Source organism: Pteropus medius, unplaced genomic scaffold (assembly GCF_902729225.1).
Source record: "Pteropus medius unplaced genomic scaffold, Ma_sr-lr_union100, whole genome shotgun sequence".
Lineage (NCBI taxonomy): Eukaryota > Metazoa > Chordata > Mammalia > Chiroptera > Pteropodidae > Pteropus > Pteropus medius.
The window spans coordinates 1-8,639 of NW_024346221.1; the positions used below are offsets into that span (position 1 = coordinate 1).

At 34.7% G+C, this 8,639-nt stretch overlaps 1 pseudogene; it reads right to left on the reverse strand.

Annotated features, from left to right (window-relative positions):
• Positions 1-5,465: 5,465 nt before the first annotated feature.
• LOC120613066 (uncharacterized) lies at positions 5,466-5,584 on the reverse strand (annotated as a pseudogene).
• Positions 5,585-8,639: the final 3,055 nt, after the last annotated feature.

Sequence of the window (8,639 nt, forward strand, 5' to 3'; positions counted from 1 at the left end):
AAAAAAAGAGATCAATAGATACATAGAAACAAATGAGTTTGGGACAGTACAATATATCAAAACTTTTGGGACACGGCAAAAGCGGTTATAAGAGGAAAATTCATATCATTACAGGCCTACATCCAAAAACAAAAATAAGCCCAAATAAACAACATAATGCATCATCTCAAAAAAAAAAAAAAAAAACTAGAGAAGAAAGAACAAATTAAGCCTAAAGTCAGCAGAAGGAAAGAAATAATCAAAATTAGAGCAGAAATAAATGAAATTGAAAACAAAACAAACAAACAAATAGAAACAATAGAAAAAATAAGAGCAACAAAAAGCTGGTTCTTTGAGAAGGTTAATAAAATTGACAAACCCCTGGTTAGACTCACTAAAGAAAAAGAGAAAGAACACAAATAAACAAAATCGGGGATGAAAGAAGAAATTACAACTGACAACACAGAAACACAAAGGATTAAGCAAGAATATTATAAAAAAGTATGTAACACCAACTATAAAACCTAGAAGAAATGGACCAGTACTTAGAAAAATACAACCTTCCTAGACTGAATCAAGAAGAACTGGAAAATCTAAATAGACCAATCAGCAGTATGGAAATTGAAACAATCATTAAAAACCTACCAAAAAGTAAAAGGCCAGGAACAGATGGCTTCACCAGTGTATTCTACAAAACTTTCAAGGAAGATTTAACATCTGTTCTCCTCAAACTCTTCCAAAAAATCGAGGAAGAGGTAATACTTCCCAACTCATTTTATGAGGCCAATATTACTATGCTACCAAAACCTGGTAAAGATAACAAGAAAGGAAACAATAGACCAATATCTCTTATGAACACAAATGCAAAAATCCTAAAGAAGATACTAGTGAACCGAATACTCATATTAAAAAGATTATACACCACGATCAAGTGGGCTTGATCAGCAACATATTAAAAAGATTATACACCACGATCAAGTGGGCTTCATTCCAGGGGCGCAGGGATGGTTCAACATATGCAAATCGATTAATGTGATACACCACATAAACATATTAAAAAACAAGAACCATACGATCATATCAGTACATGCAGAAAAAGCCTTCGACAAGATACAGAATCAATTTATGATCAAAACACTTCACCAAATCGGTATGGAAGGAAAGTACCTTAACATAATAAAGGCCATCTATGACAAATCCTCCCCTCAGTCAACATTATACTTAGTGGTGAAAAACTAAACACCTTCCCTTCAAGATCAGGAACAAGACAAGGCTGTCTACTATCGCCACTGTTTTTCAGTATAACATTGGAAGTCCTAGCAAGTGCAATCAAGCAAGAGAAAGCTATAAAAGGCATCCAAATAGGAAACGAAGAAATCAAATTGTCACTATTCACAGATGACATGATTCTCTATATAGGAAATCCTAAAGACTCCACAAGAACACTACTAGAAACAATAAGCAAATACAGTAAAGTCTCTGGATACAAAATCAATGTTCAAAAGTCTACAGCTTTTCTAAACTCTAATAACAAAGTGTCAGAGAAAGAAGTGGAAAAAATCATTCATTTTGCAACTGCAACACAAAGAATAAAATACACAGGAATAAATTTAACGAAACCTGTCAAGGACTTATATAATGAAAACGACAAGAACCTATTAAAAGAATTCGAAGATACTAAGAAATGGAAAGATATTCCGTGTTTTTGGATTGGAAGAATCAACATAGTTAAAATGACCTTATTACCTAAATCATTATACAGATTTAATGCAATCCCCATCAAAATCCCATTGCCATGTTTTAAAGAAATAGAACAAAAAATCATCAGATTTGTATGAAAGCACAAAAGACCCCGAATTACCAAACCCTTCCTGAGAAAAAGGAACAAGGCTGAAGGCATCACTCTGCCCAACTTCAAATTATATTGCAAAGTGACAGTAATCAAAACGGCATGATACTGGCAGCAAAATAGACACACAGATCAGTGGAACAGAATCAAGAGTCCAGAAGTAAACCCATATATATATGGGCAAATAACTTGCGACAAAAAAGCCAAAAACATACAGTGGAGAAAGAAAAGCCTCTTCAATAAACGGTACTGGGAAAATTGGAAGGCCACCTGCAAAAGAATGAAACGAGACTGTTGTCTATCACCACACACCAAAATTAACTCAAAATGGATTGAGGACCTGAATGTAAGACCAGAATCAATAAAATGCATAGAAGAAAACAGGAATGAAACTGAAGGTCCTTGGACTTAAAGAAGATTTTATGAATTCGACCTCAAAAGCAAAGGAAGTAAAAGCTAAAATAAATGAATGGACTACATCAAACTAAAAAGCCTCTGCTCAGCAAAAGAAATTGTCAGCGAGGTAAAGAGACAACCATTTGAATAGGAAAATATATTTGCAAGCAACGCCTCCGATAAGGGCCTAATATCCAAAATATACGAAAAACTCATACAACTCAATAACAACAACAACAAAAAAAACAAACGATCCAATCAAAAAATGAGCAGAGGACCTGAACAGACACTTCTCCCAAGAGAACATACAAATGGCCTACAAACATATGAAAAGATGCTCAACATCTCTAGCTATTAGGAAGATGCAAATCAAAACCACAATGAGATACATCTCACACCTGTTAGAATAGCTATAATCAACAGGACACATAACAACAAATACTGGAGAGGATGCGGAGAAAAAGGGACCCCCATACACTGCTGGTGGGACTGCAAATTGGTACAGCCACTACAGAAAACAATGTGGAGGTTCCTCAAAAAGCTAAAAATTGATCTACCATATGATCTATCAATCCCTTTACTGGGTATTTACCCCAAAGACTTGAAAACCCATATCTGAAAAGATATTTGCACACGGATGTTCATAACAGCACTATTTACAGTGGCCAGGACATGGAAGCAGCTGAAGTGTCCTACAATAGGTAATCGGCTGTAGAAGCTGTGGTACATATATACAATGGAATATTACTCAGCCATAAGAAGAGATGAAATACTGCCATTTGCAATGACATGGATGGACCTCAAGATAATCATGCTAAGCGAAGTAAGCCAGACTGAAAAAGTTGAAAATCACATGATATCACTTACATGTGGGATATAAACCTAAAAGCAACAAATGAACAGGACAAACAGAGACTCAGGGACATGAACAATGGACTCGTGGTTACCAGAGTTAGGGAGTAGAGGAGGAGGAAAGAGGTAGACAGGGTAAAAGGGGTCAAAGATAGGGGGTTGGGGAAGGGTGAAGTGTGTAAATGGGATCAAATATATGGTAGCTAAAGGAAACTGGAATCTGGGTGTTCATCGCACAATAGAATATAGAGATGTCAAATTATAATGTACATCTGAAAATTATATAATTGTATTAACTGTTACCCCAATAAACTTAAAAAATAAATAAATAAAATAAAGTGGCAATTTAGTTAAAATACGTCACTGGGGTAAGCCTTAATTCAATGTGACTGGTGTCCGTATAAGATGAACAAACTTGGACAAACACAATACAGGGGTAAGACTATGTGAAAACATAGGGAGTAGTCAACTATCTCTAAGCAAAGATCATCTTTAGAAGGATCCTTGTCAACATTTTTAATCTTAGACGTCCAGCTTCAAGAATTATGAAAAAATAAATTTCTGGTTTTTAAGCTACTAGCAATCAAATACAGATTTTAGTACTGGGAACTGGGTGCTGTTGAACAAATATCCAAAAATGTGAATGTGGCTTTGGAACTAAATGAACAGTTTGGAAGAGTTTTGATGTGCATGTTAGAAAGTACCTAGATTTTTTTGAAGACACTATAATTAAAATATGGATGTGAAAATTGATTCTAGTGAGAGCTCGGAAATAAAATAGAAGAGCTATAGATAATGCTTTTATCATTTTAGAGAATACATATATCATCATGAACAAGATGTTGATAAATACAAATATAAACAAAGGTATTTCTGGTGAGGTCAGAGACAGAAATGAGGGTCATGTTATTGGTAACTAGAGAAAAGGGTAGATCTTTGTTATAAAATTATTTGTTGCTTTTGGTGTAATAATAGAAAACAACTTAACCAAATGTGTGTAAAGTAGAATGTGTAAGTGATGGAAGGTTATGTTTAGCTGAGCGGATATTTAAGCAAGGTGTGGTTTTGTTTCTTCTTGCTGTTTATAATAAAATGTACAAGGAAGGAGATAAATTGTAGATGTAATTGCTAAGCAAAAAGGAATCAGAAGTTGAATATTTGGGAAATTCTCAGAATAACCATACTGAAAAAAGATGAAAAAAGCATATTCTGGAGAGAACATCAAGAGTGTGGCCACATTTGCTACAGCAGGTGTGGGTATGATTCATGGAAACCAGGATTAGATATGCAGTTATCTAGGAAAGATCTGTGGGAGACTTTCTTGTCTTGTGGCTTGGACCCTCATGAATTATATGAGAGGCCAACAATGTTTTTGAGAATTTTATACCAGTGGAAACAATGAAGGGAATTATTTCAGAGTGGAATTAAGGGAAAAGAGATGGAATGAAATGAAGGAAGGCTATCAAATTTCTGGGATTTTTAGGATGAGCCAATAGAGCTATCTAGCTGAAGATATGTATCACCCTTCAAGAAAGGGAAGAATAAGCCTAAATGTCCAGAAGTCAACAGAGTTGCCACTGCCACCATGAGCCCAGAGAGCACAGGTCTGAGGGGTGAGCGTGAAAATGTCTCCTCTTCAGTTTCAGAGGATAGGGCCATGTCCTTAGTTTTTAAAGGGCCAGGGCTAGGGACCAGTGGTCAGAACTAATGCCCAGGGCCAAGAGATGAGGACTACTCTGGTGGGTCTGGAGAACAGAGTATTAATCCAAAGAGAATAATTCTTGAGCCTTAAAATCTAATGAAATTTCCCTTGCTAGATTTTGAATTTATATTCATATCTCTGCCTTCCTATAGATTACATGGATAATTTTTATAGTTGTACTTTATTTCATCTCTAATGTTTTTTAGTGTACCTTTAAGTATAGCTTTCAGTGGTTGTTTTACGTATTATATATGCATAACTTATCTTAATCTACTGTTATTGCCATTTTACCTGTTCAAGTAAAGTATACAAACCTTCCCTGTCCTTACATTTCTTTGCTGTCTTCCATTTATAATATAATTGTCTTATATATTTTATCTGTATACATTTAGAACCACATCAGACATTATTTTTTTTTTACTTCAAAAATCAAACATAATTTAAAAAACTCAAGAGGAGAAAGACAATTTATTGTATTTACCCATAGTTCTACTTCTTGCAAAATTTTGTTTTAGTTTTCTTCTTGTAAAGCAAACTTGCTTTAGCAACTTTTTTAGAGTAGGTCTGTTGGCTACAAATCCTCTAGGTTTTGTTTTTGTTTTTGTTTTTTGGCAAGGCAACCCGTGGTTGACCTCACAGATTGCAAGGACCTTGTCAGCTTGCAATCCCTTATTTTTTTATTTTTTACACCTACAGCACCTGGTCTTCCTAGGTGGTCTCCCATCCAAGTACTAACCAGGCCCGACCTTGCTTAGTTTCCAGAATAGGACAGGATTGGGCTTGTTCAGGGTGGTATGGCTGTAGACTCTCTAGGTTTTCTTTCATTTAAGACTGTCTTGATTTCTCTTTAAATTCCTGAAAGGTGTTTTACTCTGGGTATAGGGTTCTAAATAAACAGTTTTTTTGTTTTTGTTTTTGTTTTTTAGCACTCAAAAAATATGTGGCACATTCTTTTGCCACCCATGATTTCTGATGGGAAATCCTGTATCCTAAGAATTGGCGAGGTGTCATTTTACTCTCGCTACTTAGAACGATTTTTCATTGTCTTTATTTTTTCAGCTATTTCACTACAATATGTCTTGGTGTGGATTATTTTTATGTCTTTATTCTGTTTGGGGTTCATTCAGCTCCTTGGATGCATAGATTTATGTCTTTTGAAAAATTGGGAAGTTTTCAGTCATTATTTCTTCGTATGCTCTTTAATTCCACTCATTTTCTTATCTCTTTTTGGGACTCCAGTGACATGAATGGTAGGCCTTCTATTACAGTTTCAGAGGTCCTTGAGGTGCTCTCTCTCTCTTTGTATCTTTCGATCTCCCTTCTATTTTTTTTCCCATTCTGCTGTTGAGCTTATTCATTGAGTTTTTTATTTGTTTGCTTTGGTTATTATATTTTACAGTTGTACAATTTACATTTTCTTTTTCTTTATATATATATATATATATTTTTTTTATTTTGGGTTGATACTCTCTTGCTGAGGATTTACATTTTTTTTTTATATGCTTAAAGCATGTTAGTAATTGCTTACTGAAACATTTTTATCATAACTGCTTTAAAATCTTTTTCGGATAATACTAACATCTTTGTCATCTTAGTGTTGTCATCTACTGTCTTTTTCATTCATTTTGAGATCTTTCTTTTTTTTCTATTATAAATAATATTCAAGTAAAATCTGGACATTTTGGTTATTATGAAATTCTAGATCTTCTTTAAATCTTCCCTTTTATCTACTTCATTTAACACCAATTTAATCAGGAAAAAAAAAAGGAATTGTTTACTTATTATTCCATGTGAGAATTGAAGTCCAGGTTCCATATGTTGTCTCCATTGATACCCACTATAGGGAACTCATTGTTCTGGCTCCCACTAAGCCTCTGCTAATATCTCCCTGGCTGGGAGGGGTAGTGCCTCATTACTGTTCACCCTATGGCCTCCACTACCAGCACTTGGGTGAGAAGTGACCTTGTGACCACCAGGCAGTGATGACAAGTTTTTATTCTGTTAGGCATCTTCTGGCACCACCCCAATGTGGAAGGGCAGAACATCCAATTATTGATGAATGAGAGTAAAAGTCCAGGCTCCCAATGTGGTCTTTAAAAGTGGACACTTTGGCTGGGAGGAGATTTATTACCGTTTAGCAGCAATGAAATTCCTAGCTTCTCTGAAACTACCCCATCAGGAGCTTGGAGTATGAGAGTGAAAATCTTAGCTCCCACTCAGCCTTTGCTGTTATGGGTGGTGATGTGATCACAGAATTTATGTATTTCTGGTGTATGGCTGGAGTAGAGAGGTTATTGTCTAAAAATTTTCTGTCTTACTAGGCTGCCTTTTTTCTGGTCATTTGACTAAACAGAGCAAGCTTTTGTTAGGGCTTATTTATCTGTTCTCATTGGCAGTTCTGGGCTGCTGGTTTATTTGGCTCTGTGTATGAAATACGAGCCTAAAGAAAACCTAGAGAACTCACTGCCATGTCATTCCTTGGGCCCCAAGGTCCTTAGACAGTCAGTCTTCTCTTCACCTTGCAGAGACTTCGTGTGTGTGTATTCATTCACTCATTCATTCATTCATCCCAGAACTTTTATTGTACTTAACAGAAGAAATAGACTAATCTATGCTTACTCCATTTTTCCAGAAGTGGAAACTTATCTCTCTCCCAGTCTCTCTCTTTTTTTTTAATTTTAGGAAGTACCCAGTCTCTCTTGTTTTCTTTCTTTCTTTGTTTCCTTCTTTTCCTCACTGCCTGCCTCCTTTCCTGTCTCCTTCACCCTCACTTTCATCCTTCACCCCATGAAATGTTTCTTTAATTCAATACTTTATATATATGACAAAGAAATGGATTAAAAATAGAAAAAAAATCTATGTAACAATAGTAACTTATATCATTTTTAAGTACTTACTATGACTCAGGCATTGATCTCAAGTTTTTGTGGATTTGTTTTATTTAATCTTCAGAATAATTTTATGAGGTAGTTACTACCATTCCTGTTTCACAGATTAAAAAGATAAAAATTAGGAAAAAAATTGACATATTGCCATGGTTACTCAGCAGTAAGTGGTAAAAACAAGATTAACTCTCCAGGAAGATTTTTGTCCAAACTTTCTTTCTTAACTGCTACACTAGACTGCCATGTGTTTGTGACTATTTGTTCTCTGTATGTAAATACAGAAATACATGAATATGTGTAGTAAGAAAGAGAGATAAAAACCAGAAATAATAAAACAATAGTTTATATATGTGTAACAATATGCAATAAATTATTAATAAATACTAATGTTCTAATTTTAAATTGTTAATTTCTCCTCACTACAACTTGGTAGAAAGCATATTCTGATCTAGCTAAGGGAGTTACTTCATCTGATATAAATTTCATTTTAATCATCTAGATTCTGTTGATTTCTTAATTAAGATTTTTAAGTTACGCTTATGCCACATCATTCTGCTCAGCCCTTGTTTGCAATTTTAGAAAATATTGTATTCATTAGCAATTTCTCGAAGTTCACGCAGGTTTCAGCAACTATATATAAAAAGAGTAGTTTCCTCCAGTATATTGGGCTAAATTCCTGATCTCTTTTTCCTATTACCCAAACATAAATTCTTTCTATATGTGATACACACTTTCATTGTGTAATTCTCCAACTGCTGCCTCATAATAAAACAGCTATGTAATTAGAAACTGCTAACACATCTTACCACTTTTGTAAGAAAAAGTAACTTAGGATTAGAGTAAAAAGAACTGCAAAGTAAAGGCCGTTATTCACATTCACATTTATAATACTAAATACTTTTCTCTACCTATAGCACCCTAAATTTAGGCATTTCATATCTACCATGTGTTGGTTATATTGGAACCCCTATAAAAT